Source organism: Lacerta agilis, chromosome 15, assembly GCF_009819535.1.
Source record: "Lacerta agilis isolate rLacAgi1 chromosome 15, rLacAgi1.pri, whole genome shotgun sequence".
Classification (NCBI taxonomy): Eukaryota; Metazoa; Chordata; class Lepidosauria; order Squamata; family Lacertidae; genus Lacerta; species Lacerta agilis.
Genome location: NC_046326.1, coordinates 2,619,071 through 2,636,325, shown reverse-complemented (window position 1 = coordinate 2,636,325; position 17,255 = coordinate 2,619,071). Strand labels below are relative to the sequence as shown.

Genomic DNA, 17,255 nt, shown 5'->3' with positions numbered 1-17,255 from the left:
TGGGAGGCTACCTTCATTATGTAGTTTCCACTGTATGCTTTATCCTGGCCTTTACATCTGAGACTCACTGACTCTGTGCCTGAGCTGGTAATTTTTTTAAACATTGTTTTCCATATTGAATTTTTAATTGTTGTAACTCACCCTGGCTCCTGCTGGTGAATGGCAGGTGATAAACCAGATGATAACTAAATAAATATGAGGAGGGATTAGGACCCTGCACAGAAGAGGCTCATGGAGAGTCTCTTCCCCAAATCCACCACCCCAAATCTTGGAGCCAGCAGTCTTTTTTGCCTTTCATTCCCTCCCTAGAAATGATGCCCATCACTATTCACCTCTTGGGGTTAGAATACCACTGGTACAGGTCCCATGATCCCTAGCTAACAGGACCAGTGGTCAGGGATGATGGGAATTGTAGTCCCAAAACATCTGGAGGGCCGAGTTTGCCTATGCCTGCACTAGCATGAGGATGGAGTAGATAATTAAAAGAATTTATATCCCACCTTTCATGTCAAGAAAAGGACTCTTGGACCCAAATGTGCCTACCTGCCCCTCTGGGTGGCTCTCAGGGAAGAGCCTGTAGTTGGTGGCCCCTCAATTGCAAGATTTAGTCCCCAGGGAGACTCACATGGTGCCTATTTTGATGTCACTGAATGTCATAAAATCATGGGGTTGTAGAGCTGGAAGGGACTCCAGTGGTCATCTAGTCCAACCCCCTGAAGTGCAGGGACTGTGCTGCTTTAAAGTTGTTTTTTATTTAATTTGCGGGTTTTTTTTGTCATTTTATTTCTGTGTGCATGTCTCCCAGAAACTTACACAGAAAGCACACACTTTTGAGGACTGAAGAATTGGGGGGGGGGGGTGATCAAAGGTGAACAAAATATAAAATCAAAAATTCCTTCCAGTAGCACCTTAGAGACCAACTAAGTTTGTTCTTGGTATGAGCTTTCGTGTGCATGCACACTTCTTCAGAAAAACATCCCGCCAAGAGAGGAATGAAACGAATAAATAAAATGACCATCCTGGCACCCTTTCACATGCCTTCCCACACCTTTGCCCTTGCAGTACAATAGGCATATTAAAGTATGAATCATCCAAGGCAGAGAGCAGCCCCCACCCCAGCCGGCCGCCAACTTTTAAATACATGTTTCCTAGAAAGTAGCCAGTTCCGCCCCCTCCCCATCACTCCCCCCCCCCCCCGCTGCTTCAATGCCTGTGCTTCAGGAATGCCACAAGGCAGGTCTCAGATTGCAGCAAAAAAGCACATGATATCACCCATTTGAGCCTCAGCTGGTGTTGGCTGAGTGTGAGGGGGTGGGCCCTGGGAGGGGTTTGCCCGGAGAGAGGAAGACTCCTGTGAAATGTGCAAGGAGAAGAGGCTCTTCTCAACTGCTGCAAGGCTCAGTCCGGGAGAGGCGCTTTATGCAAGAGGATCGTTTCCCCGCAAGGTGTCCCGCCAGTAACTGCCAGGTAAGAGCAACCACTAGAGAATTAATGCGTGTAATGATGTACTGTACTGTGCTTAAATTGATGGAGCTACAGAGACAGCAGCAAACCAGGAAGAGTCGGGTCGGGTGTTTGCGGGCACATGCGTTTCCCTCTTGCTTTCTCCTTTTTCCAGGGGTAAAGGCACTGCTGCCTTTGGTACCACCTGCATTCAGAGACCTGGAGGCGTCAACATGCAGAGTGCGGGGCATTGCTCCGTAGACCCCGTGCTTTGCAAGCAAAAGGTCCCAGATTCTGTCTTTGGGGTCTCCAGCTAAGACTGGGAAACCCTGGAGAACCGTAGTGTCTCGCTCGCTCGCCGGACTGGCTGCTTCCTGGGTTCTGAGCACTGCTGGCAGCAGAATGCTTTTTCAGAGACGAGGGTGATCAACCTTTGAACAGCCGCCTTAGACAGAGCAGCTGGACACCTGAGAGTCCATTTGCTCTTCCCTTCAAACTTTCTGTCAACACCATGAACTGTCCCAGGCATAAGAGGATAAAATGTAGGAGAAGGGGAGCGGGGGAACCCTTCCATAAAGCTCAGTTGGGTCAGATTGAATAATATGTGGGGCCAGGGGGCTGGAGAAAGTTTTCATTACAACTCAGTGCACTCCAACTTAAAATGCAGCCGGGTCATTTTCTCAATTCCCAAAGGAACGACAGGATGACGGATAGATCTGGATTGTGGCTAACTTCATGTGCATACCTCTTCCCAAACCAACAGTGGGAGCACACTGGATGCAGAGTAAGGGGGAGTGTGAGCACAGCCACTTTTCCATGCTTTGTTCTTGGACAAGGGGAGCCAGTACTGCATATTAGGAGGAGATAAATGTCTGGATTTGAGGAGACCCAAATTCAAACATGCCTGATCAGCTCCAAAGCTCGCTTATTGATATTGGGCCTGTCTACATATTTCACCCTAGCCTACCTCACAAGCCTGTTGTGAGGACAGAAAGAGCTTATGATTTTATTTTATTTATAAATCTAAATAAATAGATAGCTACAAATCCTGCTCTGGGGTCTTTGGAGGGTAGGTGGGATGCAGCATGTGTTAATGGAAAATGCAATTTTTAAATATATAAAAATACCAATATCAAAATGCTGTGACTTTGCAGATATGAGTCTGTTGCCAGACTGAATCTTTCCACCTTGCAGTCCCTGATCTAATGAGGCAGAAAGAGAGAATTGCTAATTGCCTGCAAGTTGGGGCAGTAAGCATTCAGCAATGTTGTTGGTAGTGTTTGTTTCACCCTAGGAAGCCACAGATCAGAATCCGTGTGTCAATTGAGCCAGCCCTGCTGCTTTAGTGGGTTCCCCAACTTCTGCCCCACGATGCTGCTGATGGAGCTTCAGAGTGAATGTTCAGAAGGGTTTGGCTTAAGGAAATCAGGTGTGCAGTGTTTGTGAATCTGATAGATAAAGACAAGGCGAATAGTGGGAATGACTAGTACTGATAACCTCACAGGCTAGTTATGACGCTGAGGATGAAAAAAGTGCATTGCAAACTAAAGGCAGTGGGGCATGGAGGAGGCACCAGCCATATAAAAGTGATAGAATCATAGAATGGTAGAGTTTGAAGGGAACTTGGGGGTCATCTATTCCAAGCCCCTGCAATCACAGCCAAATCATCTGTTTGGAAACCTCCAGGGAAGGAGAGCCTACCACCTTCCGAGTGAGTCCGTTCCACTGTTGCACAGCTATTGCCACCAGAAAGTTATTCCTAATGTTTAGTTGGAATCACCCTCCTTGTAATTTGAATCCATTGGTTCAGGTCCTACCCTTTGGAGCAGCAGAAAACAATCTTGCTGCATCTTCCATGTGACACAGAAGTGGACACAGTAACTCCAGTTGGGGTCTGACCAAGAGTGGTACTATTACTGCAAGGCAATTATTAAGGCTGAAAATAAGCTCAATTTGAGACAAGTGAGACTGAGGAAATGTGCATGTGAATGTGGTGTAATGGTGTCAATTGGAGGTATTTCACCGGCTTGTGACATGAGATGCTGTGTCAAAAACATTTTGGGAAGAGATGCATTTCCCACTCCCTTGAAATTCTGGGGTGTATCTTCACTGGTGGCAAGCAATGTTTCGCCAGAAGTTTGGGTTTTATGCAGATGAAATCAAGACTTTGAGCATTTGCTGAAGCAGACCATAGTTCACAAGGGCTTACGCATTAATAACTTTTTAGCCTTTAAGGTGCCGCAAGTCTCCTTGTTGTTTTTTAGTGAAGTGGAGTGATATACTTAAAATGGAGCAAGCAGCTCATTGCTTTGCGTTCACTGTTCTTTCAGTGATATTTTTTGAGAAAGAGCAAATAAGCAGGTGCTGGGGTGCACATCACCTTCTCTCTTACCTGGAAACCCTTCTGTTTCCCACACACACCCTCTGAAAACCATCCAAGCTGGTGGCCACCCCTACATTCAGCCCATCCCTGTGTGGCGTATTGAACAGAGCAGTAATTTTCTAACTCTACCCTTATTGGGATAGGAACGCAGGTGGCGCTGTGGTCTAAACCACAGAGTCTAGGGCTTGCTGATTGGGAGGTCAGCGGTTCAAATCCCCGTGACGGGGTGAGCTCCCGTTGCTCGGTCCCTGCTCCTGCCAACCTAGCAGTTCGAAAGCACGTCAAAGTGCAAGTAGATAAATAGGTACCGCTCCATCAGGAAGGTAAACAGTGTTTACATGTGCTGCTCTGGTAATAAAGCGAGATGAACGCTGCAACCCCAGAGTCATCTGCGACTGGACCTAATGGTCAGGGGTCCCTTTACCTTTACCTGAAGATGAATGGAAAAGAGGATGCTCGTTCCAGCCAATCTTGTCCCTGCTCATTTGCTTAGGCAAGATAAGGCAACAGGAAGCAACAGCGAGGAGGAGGAAGGCCAGGGATTCTAGGTGTGTTGGCACCAGGGGCCCTCCTGGCATGGGAGCGTTGGCAGGGGCCTAACAAGGTCCTCCACCTCCACAGACTTGTCATAGGGGTTACCATAGGAGTCCCAAGCGAGATGAGCGCCACAACCCCAGAGTCATCCGTGACTGGACCTAATGGTCAGGGGTCTCTTTACCTTTACCCTTATTGGGAGTTCCTCAATAAGACGATCAGCAATGGCAAAGAATGCTTCCTGAGTGATTTCCACTCCTATTCATCTTCCCTTGACATATGAATGGAAGGAGAGTATTAACACAGCTAGATTTAAGGTGCTTTCTTGATTATTGATGGACAGTGATGTGACCCCAGAGATCCAGCCAGCTCCCCATGTGAACTGAGCACTCCCCATAGAACATTCCCCAGAATCATTTGAAATCGCCAGACAAGTGTATGTGTGTTATTACCCTGCACTTCCCCAAGGAGCTCAAACCAGCATACATACCATAGTTCTTCCCACCCCCCAATTTTATCCTCACAACAACCCTGTGAGGGAAGTTAGCCTGAGAGATTATGATCATCCTAGAGTTACATTGTAAACTTTATGGCCGAGTGGGGATCCCTGATCCTAGTCCAACATCATAACAACACATTGGCTCTACAGAGATTGGGGGTTGGGGATTTCCTGGAAGTCAGAAGTTTGAAAACACCCACTATGGATAGATGTATCTGTCAGTCCTGAGCCAGACTGAAAAAGGATTTGGAATGGCCTTCAAATGGTGAATATCCTGAATCAGAGGTGTGTGTGGTTTTTCCCAAAGTACTCCCAGATGTGTCTACGAGCTCAGGGGACTATAATATAAACGTCATTTGATGGATTCTTTCTGTACTGAATGCAGCCCTTATGTAATGCTTTGGTTCATGGCTCCAGGAGATCCCTGCCTCTTCTGAGGATCAAATAACAGGTGTCACCTACTGAGGTGTGTGTGTGTGGAACCTCTGGAAATGCACAAGGGAGGGCCAAAATTTAGATAAAGTGACTTTGTAAGCAAGAAATATATAAAGAGCATGGAGAAGTTGGTGGTGATGACTGGGCTGAGGGGGAGTTAGGGTGGGTTATCTGGAGAGTCACAAAATGTCTGTGTGGAAGGCACTGCTATGTGGGAAACGATCTGTATCCTGTGTGTGTAGGTTGTCATTCATTCTGCTCATGTGTGAGAGATATGTGTGTCTTTGGCCCATGTGATGAAATACATGTTTTTTTCCAGGCCGGGTAGATATGTTTCTTTGTTGTGTGGGGAGCAGGGGAGAAGCAAGGTGTTATTGTGTTACCTTAAAGACTAAGAGTGAATCTGATTATAGGTAGGTAGCCGTGTTGGTCTGCCATAGTCAAAACAAAAACAAAAACAAAATTCCTTCCAGTAGCACCTAAGAGACCAACTAAGTTTGTTCTTGGTATGAGCTTCCGTGTGCATGCACACTTCTTCAGATATCAGTGAATCTGATGTTAGCCATACTCAGAGTAGACCTACTGAAGCCATTTATTTCAGTGGGTGTACTTGGAGTCTGACTATCATGGTGTTTGTAAATGAAATTAGCAAGGAAAGATACAGGGGTTAATGATAAGTAAGATTGGATTCTAGAAAATAGGTGCTTTCCAGTTCACACTTCAAGTTAAGTCCTCTTTTGTAAGAAACGTTTGGTGAGATCTTGCTGGAAACTGGTGCTTTTGGCGTGGCAGTTTTCCCCTGGAGGTGGGACACTTGTGGGGGCTCCACCTTGTGGGCTTCTACCACTCAAGGCAGTCACCCCAGTCCCCAGCTTGCCTCATGGGCAGGCAAGGCCCTGAGCTTAAAGATCATAATTGTTGGGGGAAATAAATTAAAGAATTCACATTCCACTGTGTGTGTGTGCTTTGATGTTTTCTTAGGCTTGCTGTTCTATATTTTGGCATGTCAGCTTGTAATAGTCTGAATGCTGAAGGAAAAATTGCCGAGGGTCTTGTGAACTGGAACTGGGAACTGAACATGAATGACAGTCGTTCATTTTGTAAAGGGATGGGTGTGGACAGGTATTAGTTCCTTTTGGACATGCTGAACTAGAACTAGTTCTGTTTAAAAGTGAACTTTCCAAACACTGTTGCAGACCCTCACTGTCTATGAATAGGAAGGCAACAGGAACCGTGACTTTATGTGCACCTCATGTAAGGGACAAGCCCTTAATCCACAGCCCTGAAATGCCCCTGATATAGAAGTTAAAAGATAAGGTTTGAAGGAGGAAATCAACCCCCAAGAGCATTTGAACCTCTTGGCTCGTCTCTGGTTTGTGTCAGGGTAAAGGACAATGATCTGAAAAGAAACCTCATTATCTGAGATATGTAGAGTTAAGTGAACCGCAAGCACACTGACCAGAGAAACTGCTTCAAGCTGGCTCTGGCCATGTAAGTTTCACTCAACAGCAAAGAGTACACTCCATCCTACCCTTTGAAAGCAGTGTCCCATTCCTAGTCCACACTCATCTCCACCTCCCTTCCTTACAAAAGGTCCCCAGTGCTACCCCTGGCAGCTCAAGCTCAGGCTGGGAAGACCCTGTGATCGGATGGGGAATTTAGGAGCCTCCAGACACAGTTGGACTGCATTTCCCATGATCCAAACACATCTGAAGGGCCACATGTTTCCTATCCCTGGTGTAGACAAAGCTCAGCTAGGTTGACCAGTTGTCTGACATGGCAGAATGCAGCTCCCTGGGCTCAGAGATTTAACACCGGCTCCTGGTGTCAGGGCTTCCAGTTCAGCACGGAAACTTGCAAGCCCTATTATGTTGCATTCCAGATCAAGATTTCTTCATTGGAGACTTTGGCCACTCAGCAAAAAAACATCATGTTGTGGAAGCTGAATTCTCTCACAGTGGGCCAAGCTCCATGAATCTGCTCTGCTTTTACCCCTTTGTGATTTTCTTGTAAGAGTACAAATGGCAAAGGAATTCACAAAGCTTCTTGTAGTTAATGTAGGGGCTTTGAATGGCCAGCCCCTGTTCTCTGACGGCAGCAGCATTCATACATGACCTCATTTGGAAGCCGAGGTCTCAACTGGCAAAAGAACTGACGTGTCTGTACAGTTTAGCATTGTGGAGGAACATCTTATAGCCTGATCTTGTAAACCCATGACCCTTTCTTTGATGATGATGATGATAGTATTCATAATCATAATCATAATCATAATTCTTAGCAAGGGAGCTCAGAATTATTATCCTCATGTTGCAGGTGCGGGGAGGGGGGGGCTGAGACTAATACATACTGGATTGCATAAGGCGACCAGGCTAGTTCATGTTTGAGGGGAAAGGTGAATCCAGGATATTCTGACTCACAGCGCAATCTCTTAATCATTAAAGTGCTGCTTTTTAGTATGCTGGTCTTCTTAGTTGTTGGGTCACCCTGCCTCATGGTGGGTTGGATCGGTGGCACCAGCATTGTTTTGTTTTAGTTTATTTGGGTTTGTTTGTTTTTTACGAGGAGAGCTGCTTCCAGTGAATTTTCAGTAATGCTGAGGCACTGCTTTCTCGGCAATTGACTGAAAACCAAACCAAGTTGGAGGTTCCACACAGCCCATCTTATAGCACTGTATTATTTAGCAATACCCAGAACCAACAGCCTTCAAGACTATTTACTCACAAGTAGGAATACAAGTAGGAAATCTGCTCAATTTGGGTCCTCTCAATTTTTCATTTTTCCAATCTTAAATTCTGTTCTCCACATTTCCACAGCAATTTGTGGGTTTGTTTGTTTTAATCCTCATGAAAATTCATCAGCATTGTAGTGCAAATTCTTCCCAATAAACACACTTTTGTATACAGTCTTGATTAATGTGCACATTTTCAAGCAGTTTCCCCTAATATAATGCACTTTTGCATGCCACTTTGACTCATCTGCATTTTAATGTATTTCCCCCTAATACATTGCTTGGTGGAGAACTGCCTGACAACATTCAGAGAAGTGCAAATTTCAAAGGGTAGCTGTGCTTTGGCTCACACACTGGTTGAAGAAGTATGAATTAGGTGGTTTCTCATTAAAGTGCAAATGAAATAGAACTCCCCCATCCCCAGGAGTCCACAAATATGCTTTTTAATATTAATTAAATATTTCCTGTTTGCAGATGCTTCCTGGTTTATTACTTCCTGTTGAGCATGATGGAGAATTAGTGCAGGGGGCCGTGTGTGCTACTTTGCAGGTGATAAAAGGTAAAGGGACCCCTGACTATTAGGTCCAGTCACAGATGACTCTGGGGTTGCGGCGCTTATCTTGCTCTATAGACCGAGGGAGCCGGTGTTTGTCCGCAGACAGTTTTTCCGGGTCATGTGGCCAGCATGACTAAGCCGCTTCTGGCAAACCAGAGCAGTGCACGAAAATGCCATTTACCTTCCCGCCGGAGTGGTACCTATTTATCTACTTGCACTTTGACGTGCTTTCAAACTGCTAGGTTGGCAGGAGCAGGGACCAAACAATGGGAGCTCACCCCGTCGCGGGGATTTGAACCACCAACCTTCTGATCAGCAAGCCCAGGGTCTGTGGTTTAGACCACAGTGCCACCTGCATCTGTAGAAGGACTGCTTTCTATTTGAAGGGCTGCCTAGCCTGCCAGGTTTAAATGTAACCCCAAAAAGAGAAAGTAGGGGCCTTGAAGTTGCTCACCAACAGTTAGCATCTGAGAGGAGGCCCAGAGGCTACCTCTCCCAGTCTTCCCTGCGAGGGTGGGATGTATTAGCAAATGTATCTGTTGGATCATAAGTTCTTTCACCAGCACATGCCCACCAATTGGATTCCACATAATAAATATGCAGGGTGGGTGGGGACTGAGATGTTTAGAATGCTTCCTTAGAGCAGGAAACTTGACTCCAACAATGTTTGATTCTGACCTGGCCAAGGTTCTGCAATGCTCTGAAACATGAAGAACTGCCATTTTTTGTCCAGGGTAAACCACATTGAAAAGCTATTAAACCCAATTAATCATCTCCGGCAGTAGAGGGAGGGGATCTGTTGTAATAACTTTTCCGCATGTGACTGTTTTAAAGATTCTGCTTTCAGGAGAGCAGGAAAGAGTAGCACACAGCATGCATGGAAGGCGCAGATATGAAGGGATTCCTGCATGGCCCTGTTAAGTGGGGCTCTCAAAACCGGAAACGTTGCACCTTTCAGGGTACCAACAGGTGTACACCAACCGTCCCAACCTTGTGCCTTCCAGCTTTTTTGAACTACAGCTGCCATCACCCTTAGCCAACATAGCCTGTGATCATGGATGATGGGGGTTGTAGCTATTTGGAAAACTAGGTTGAGGAATGCTGGCGTACACATACAATTACACTCACCCCAAATAGCATGATCGGACCTGCTTTGGTAACTCTAACCCCATCTGAGTTTCAGCCGTTTGAATTAAGAGTGTCTCTTCTTGAATTCTGAACAGAAGCTGCGCTCTTGCAAGCAACTCATGTTTGCTCTATCAGCTCATGCCTGCAAAGCTCGTCTAATATTGCTTTTTAGAAAACATGGGTAAACCTCCAGGTTCAGAAGCAGTATATCTCTAGATACCAGTTGCTGGGTAACAACAACAGGAGAGAGCTGTTGCATTCATGCCCTGCTTGTGCCCTTCCTTGTTGGCCCCTGTGGGAAACAAGATCCTGGTTTAGACCTTTGGAGTGATCAGGCAGGTCAGCAAAACTGGCAGCAACATCCATTTATTCCCATCTTTCCTCTGTGAGGGAGGGTCGGCCGAGGGACAGTGACTAGGCCACTGAGCTTCTGGGCCAAGTGGAGTCTTGAACTCTGGTGCCCTAGGTCTGACGCTCCAGCCACTACACCACATTGGCTCCCCAAGAGTGCAACGCTTAGCAAAAGGCTGGTCTTCTCTTTCCCTGTGTCATTTCTTTATCACGTTTTTGCACTTGGTGCTGAAAACAGCCTCTTTCCTAGATGTCTGTTTATGAGCTGATTCTTTCCTGTGTTTTGGCGGCTGCTAGGGAGAGTAATCCTACTCTGGGAAGTCAAGTGGTGGGCTTCTCCCGCTGCTGCTGCCTGGCCTCGCTTCACGTGGAAGCTATTCCACACACATGGCCCTTCCGACCGCTTCACGTGCCGGTTGCAAGGATGACAAAAGAAATTGGCAGCGAGTGAACCAGCAGGCTCAGTTTGAGGCCAAGAAGCCAGGCTCACGTTTCTGCCTTGTCTTTTTAAGTCCCTCCCCGGCTGAATCAGAGGGTCTTGAGATGCTCTGAGCTTGTCCCTGTGGTTTCAGCCCCTGCCCCCCACCCCAACATAAAGACTTGTTAGCCGGGGAGGAGAATGATGCACAGGCAGGGGGTGGCAGGCCACTCTCCATAAAAGTGGAAAGGGGAGAATCTCGTCTGGGTCTTTTTGGTGGTCCTGTGGTTAAAACCAGACATTCAGTAATGGAAATACTCAGTACATGACATCATATCAGGGGCTTTGTGGGAGGGGGATATTCTCTCTATTGTGAACAGTGGGCCACAGTATTTATTTATTTATTTGAGGACCTGCCACTTCCTTCTTTTTTTTATTAAACATGGTACCGAGGGAGACACAGAAAGAAGGAATGAAAGAGAGAGAATGACCCAACTCACAGTTTAAAGGAACTGTTTGCTTATATCATCATTGGTTTCTGTTGTTTATTACCACTCTACCCCACCCTTCCTCCCAGCGGAGCCCAGGACTACAAACAGAGAGTAATACAATTTAAAATAAAACGAAAATACTTCAAGCATATGAAAACTTTGAGAGCATTTTAAAACAGCAACACAGTGAATAATCTCAAGGCTGCTGGGAACAGTCTCTTTCAGCCAACAAGTTCCTGGATGAACAGGAGTGTTTTAAAATTCCTCCTAAATGTCAATAACGAGGGAGGTGGCTGCACCTCACCAGGAAGGGCCTCCCATAAATGGGAGCCACTACCACGAAGGCCCTGCCACACATCAGCACCAAGCAGGCAGTGCAGGTTGTTAAACAGATCAAAATCCTCCACATCAGTTCTTTTTGGGATGCAGGTTGGGGGGGGCAGGAATGAAGACGAAGCAGACATGCTCAGTTGATCCAGCATTTTATCATATATGCTAACAGCAAACAAGGTTCTCTAGGTGTTTTTCTTTTAAACACCAAAATGGCATCACCCGCAAAAAGATGGAGGTTATTAGTAACCTCAGAAGAACCCCAACTTTTGCAGAAATACAAAAACAAAAAAACAAACCACACACAACTTCAGTGGGGGGGACCCCTCTGTTGGACTGAACAGCCCCCAAAACAGGCCAGTGAAGGTTAAGCATGTTCAGTCGCTACAGAAAGTTAACTGACTATTGTGGGGGGAAACAACAACAAAAATCAGGAAAGGGAACAGAGTATCCTGAATGAAACTCATCCTTTTGATTCATTGATTAAACATATTGGGCTTAATTCAAACCTTGAGCCCAATTAACAGTGTTATTTAATTAACAGAGTTAAGTGTTTAAGTTATTGAGGGTTTTGTGTTTATACTCCGTTGTACTTTTGTTCCTCAGATTTCTTATATTTCTTACCTACCACTTCACCATGACATCTCAGGGTGGGTTACACATACGTGTCAAAATGCAATATTGCAATCAGTTAAGACTATTTCTCTTTCAGCGTTTAGCTGGCTGCTGGCTTTGGCTGGCCTGGAGAGTTCCCTTTCCCTGAAGCTCAGTGTGAGCCCTGGGAAATTCCCCTTGTTTGGAAGATCCCCCTGCCATTCTCCAGACACAGGAGGAGGGCAGGGGAACTGACTGTTCTTGTGGTGAGTCTCTCTAGTGGGATGACTCTCGTTCCCAGGCATCTGAGGTTCAGCACAAGCGATAGAATCACAGAACTGTAGAGTTGGAAGGGAACCCAAGGGTCATCTAGTCCAACCCCTTGCAATACAGGAATCTCAACAATGCAGACCATCCAACCTCTGCTTCAAAACCTCCAAGGAAGGAGAGTCCACCACTTCCTGAGGCAGTCCATTCCGCTGGAACAGCTCTTACTGTCAGAAAGTTCTTCTTCCTGATGTTTAGTCAGAATCACCTTTCTTTTCACTTGAAGCCATTAGTTTGAGTCCTGGCCTCCAGAGCAGGAGAAAACAAACTTGCTCTTGTCTTCCATGTGACAACCTTTTAGATATTTGAAGATGGCTACATATCTCCTCTCAGTCTCTTCTTTTCCAGGCTAAACATCCACAGCTCCCTGAACTGTTCCTCATAAGCTTAGGTTTCCAGAGCCTTGGTTTCCTTCCTCTGCACATGTTCCAGCATGCTAATATGTTGCTTAAATTGTGGTGCTCAGAACTGGACACAGTAGTCCCAAGTGTGGTCTGACCAAAGCAGAATAGAGTGGTAGTATACCCTTGACTATTCCCTTGAACACTATACTTCTGTTGATGCAGCCTAGAATAGGTTGTTGTTGTTTTTTTTTTTTGCAAACTTCTTTTTATTTTCATCCAAAGAAGCAAACAAAAAGAAACACTCACAAATCCTCATACAAGCAATTACAATAATACATAAACTCCGCCGAGTTTTTGGACTTCCTTCCTTCCTTACTTTGGTTTTCTAAATTTACATCATTCCTTCGCTTTACCTTCTTTTATACTTATTTCAAATACACTTCATAAACATTTTTCTTTCCATGTTTTATTCTGTTACAAGATTACTGTCACACCTGTAAGTGATTTCAGATTTTCTATTCTTTCATATAGTTTATAAATTTACTCCACTCCAATTGAAACCTTTGATCTCTTTGTTCTCTAATTTTTCCTGTTAATTTCGCCAATTCTGCATATTCTAATAATTTCTTTTTCCAATCATCTATCGTTGGTACTTCTTTTACTTTCCAATTTTGCGCCAGCAGTATTCTTGCCGCTGTGGTGGCATATAGAAAGAGTTTTTGGTCTTCTTTTTTAATCTCCTCCCCTACTAGGCCAATCAGGAAGGCTTCTGGTTTTTTGACGAATGTGTATCTAAATATTTTTTTTAATTCATTATATACTGCTTCCCAGAAGTTTTTCACTTTTTCACATGTCCACCACATATGATAGAACTCTCCATCTTTGATCTCACATTTCCAGCATTTTTTGTCATATTTTCTAAACATTTTCGCTAGTTTTACTGGCGTTAAGTACCAGCGATACATCATTTTCATGATGTTTTCTTTCAATGTTATACAGGCTGTGAATTTCATATGTTCCTTCCAAAGTTTTTCCCACATTTCAAATTGTATATTATGACCCACATCCATAGCCCATTTCACCATTACCTCCTTCACTTCTTCATCTTTTGTATACCAATCTAGAAGATAATTATACATCTTTGAAAGTAATTTCTCTTTTCCCTCTAGTATTTCTGTCTGGAACTTTGATTTTTTATTATCGAAATTACATTTTCTTTTATCTTCATTGAATAGATTAAATATCTGATGATACTGGATCCATCCTGTCAAATTATCCGCCACCTGGTCATATGGTTTAATTCCCCATCCTTTTTCTGTTTCGATCAATAAATCCTCGTACGTTATCCAGTTTTCCTCTTCTGTATATATTTTTTTAATTGTCAGTATCTCTGTGGGTGACAACCATCTCGGTGTTCTTCTTTCTACCAAGTCCTTATACCTCTGCCACACCTCATAAAGTGGTTTTCTAAATACATGTGTCAAAAATTCTTTGTGTACTCTTACTTTGTCCTGCCAGAGGTAGGCATGCCATCCATACCTGTTGTTAAAACCCTCAAGGTCTAACAACTCCTTATCTTTCAATATCATCCATTCTTTTAACCAAATCATGCATGATGATTCATAGTAAATTTTGAGGTCCGGCAATCCAAATCCTCCTCTCTCTTTTTTATCTATCAGTAATTTGTGTTTAATTCTTGGGCGTTTGCCCTGCCAAATGAATTTTGACAAATTTCTCTGCCAATCCTTCAGCTGACTTATACCCTTGATTACCGGTATCGTTTGAAAAAGAAATAGGAGTCTTGGTAGGACCATCATTTTGACACTCGCTATTCTACCCCACATCGATAAACTTAATTTGTTCCAGATTTCTAAATCCCTTTTAATCTCCTTCCACATCGGTTCGTAATTATCGCTAAATAGATTTATGTTTTTTGGAGTAAGCCATATTCCTAGATATTTTACCTTTTTAACAATCATAATGCCATATTTTTCTTGTAATTCTTCCATTTCCTTCTTTTCTAAATTTTTAACCAGTATCTTTGTTTTCCCTTTATTTAGCTTAAACCCTGCCAACTTTCCGAACTCCTCTATCACTTCCAGCGCTTTCCCCAAACTTTGCATAGGTTCCTCCAGCGTCATGACCATATCGTCTGCAAATGCCTTCACTTTGACTTCTCTTTTGCCAATCTTAATTCCTTTAATATTTTCCATATCTCTTATCTTTTTTATTAAAATTTCTAAGACAATAATGAATAAAAGCGGGGATATCGGGCACCCCTGTCTTGTACCTTTTGTTATTTCGAATTTATCTGTCAATGAGCCGTTAATCACTAATTTTGCCGTTTGTTCTTTATAAATCGCCGATATCCCATTCATAAATTCCCTTCCTACCTCCATCTTTCTTAAAATCTTTGTCATAAATTGCCATGATACATTGTCAAATGCCTTTTCGGCATCGATAAAGATTAAAGCTGCTTTCTTATCTATTTTTAAATCCAAATATTCAATTAAATCAACGATTATTCTTGTATTGTTTTTCATTTGACGCCCGGGGAGGAACCCCATTTGATCTTTGTTTATTATTGTGTTTAAAACTTTTTTCAGCCTTCCTGCCAATATGTCAGTGAATAATTTATAATCTAAATTCAATAAGGAAATCGGCCGGTAATTTTTCACATTCAGTGAATCTGTGCCTTGTTTTGGGATTAACGTTACGAATGCCTCTTTCCACGAGTCCGGAATCCTTCCACTGATTAAGATCTTATTCATTACTTCCAACAATCTCGGTATTAATTGCGGTGCCAGATCTTTATAATATTTAGCCGAAAGGCCGTCGGGACCTGGTGCTTTCCCCCCTTTTAGTTTTTGTATTGCACAGTTCAATTCTTCCTCTGTTATTGGAGCATTTAATTGTTTTTGATCTTCTTCTGAGATTTTCCTTGGTTTGTTCTCCTCTAGATACAAATCCATTTCCTCTTCCTCCTCTTGTTCTCTCTGGTACAAATTCTTATAGAACTCCTGAAAAACATTTTTAATCTCCTTTGGATTCTCTATCACAACTTCTTCTTTTTTAATTTTGTTTATTATATTTTGTTCTTGTCTTCTTTTTAGCTGCCATGCTAATAATTTTCCTGATTTGTTTGCATATTCAAAATTTTTTTGTCGCAGCCATTTTAACTTCCATTCAATCTCGTAGTTAATCAAAATATCAAATTGGTTTTTTAAATCTTTGATACTCTGTTTCAATTCCTTATCTTGTGGTTTCACAATTAATTGCCTTTCTTTGACTTCTAACTCTTTCAGAATCTCTTCCTTCTTCTTTTCTCTGTCCTTTCTTTTTCCAATATCTTGTGCAATCATAAAGCCCCTTATCACGGCCTTGCTGGCATCCCAAACTATGTTCAAATCAGTACCTTTGTTTGCATTTACTTCAAAATAATCATTTATCACCTTCTTTGCTTTCTCTACTACTTTTTCATCATTAAATAAACTCTCGTTCATTCTCCATCTACCTTTGGCACCTTCTCCCCTTAACTCCATATAAATGGCATTATGATCTGATACAGTTCTCGGGTGGATCTCTATTTTCTGAACTTTTGGCATCACTCCCTTCGTGACCCAGATGTAATCTATTCTTCCTGAGCTTTGGTTGGGTTGTGAGAAATGTGTATATTGTTTTGTTGTTGGATTTTTTACTCTCCAAATGTCTATCAGGCTTAGATTATTTGTTAACGTAAAGAAGGTCTTTGGTAATTTGCCCTCTGAACCCGAACTTCTTGATGTTCTATCCATCATTGGGGTCACTACCCCATTTAAATCTCCCATTAGGATTTGTTTTTGGTCAGCGTATTCCAACATTATTTCTTCCAGTTTTTTGTAGAATTTGGCTTTTCTATTATTTGGGGCATATACTCCTACTAGCTGTATTTTTTCGCCCTGCCATATTATTTGCACAATTATCACTCTCCCTTCTTCATCTTTATAGATTAGTTTGGGTTCCAACCTTTGTTTTACATAAAAAACTACCCCTCGTTTCTTCTTTTTGTCAGCTGTTACAAAATCCAAGCCCAATTTTTTATTTATCAGAATTCTTTTATGTTTTTTGGAAATGTGAGTCTCTTGTAAACATATGACATCCAACTTTTGTTTATACAAAACATGTTCAACTTTATTTCTTTTACATTTATTGTTTAAACCATTTATATTCCATGACTGAAGCTTTAAAATCATGTCTCCTTTCTGGTTCTCTTGTCCTATAAATCTTTTTATCTAGACTTCTTAAGTGTTGTTATTTTCTGGGTCTTCTTTCTCCTGTTTTTCTTCCTCTTCTCCCTCTACACCTTCTTGATCACTTCCTTCTCCTTCTTCCTCCTCTTCTTCCTCCTCTTCCTCTACTCCTCCTATTGCACCTTCCTCCGTCACACCTTCTACTGCTTCTCTCGCCTTCTTTCCCTTCTTGTCCTCTTCCAACCCCAATTCTTTCGGGTATCTTCTGGTGAATTTCTTTAATTCTTGTAGGCTCTTAATCTTAAATCTCTTGTTCTTGAAGTAAAAGGTAAGTCCTTCAGGAAATTCCCATCGGAAACTTATCCCTTTTTTCCTCAGAATTCCTGCCAGGGTTAAGTACGGCTCCCTCTTCTTCAAAAATCTTGTGGGAATTTCTTTATATATGATAATTTCCCTTCCTCCTAT

At 43.1% G+C, this 17,255-nt stretch overlaps 1 protein-coding gene across 1 annotated transcript in view; it reads left to right on the top strand.

Moving 5' to 3' along the window:
• The first annotated feature begins 1,335 nt into the window (after positions 1 to 1,335).
• LOXL2 (lysyl oxidase like 2) overlaps positions 1,336 to 17,255 on the top strand; it is an 86,415-nt gene continuing 70,495 nt past the window's right edge. The window contains 1 exon segment of the mRNA XM_033171437.1: positions 1,336 to 1,467. The gene's annotated coding sequence lies outside the window, so the exon portion shown is untranslated.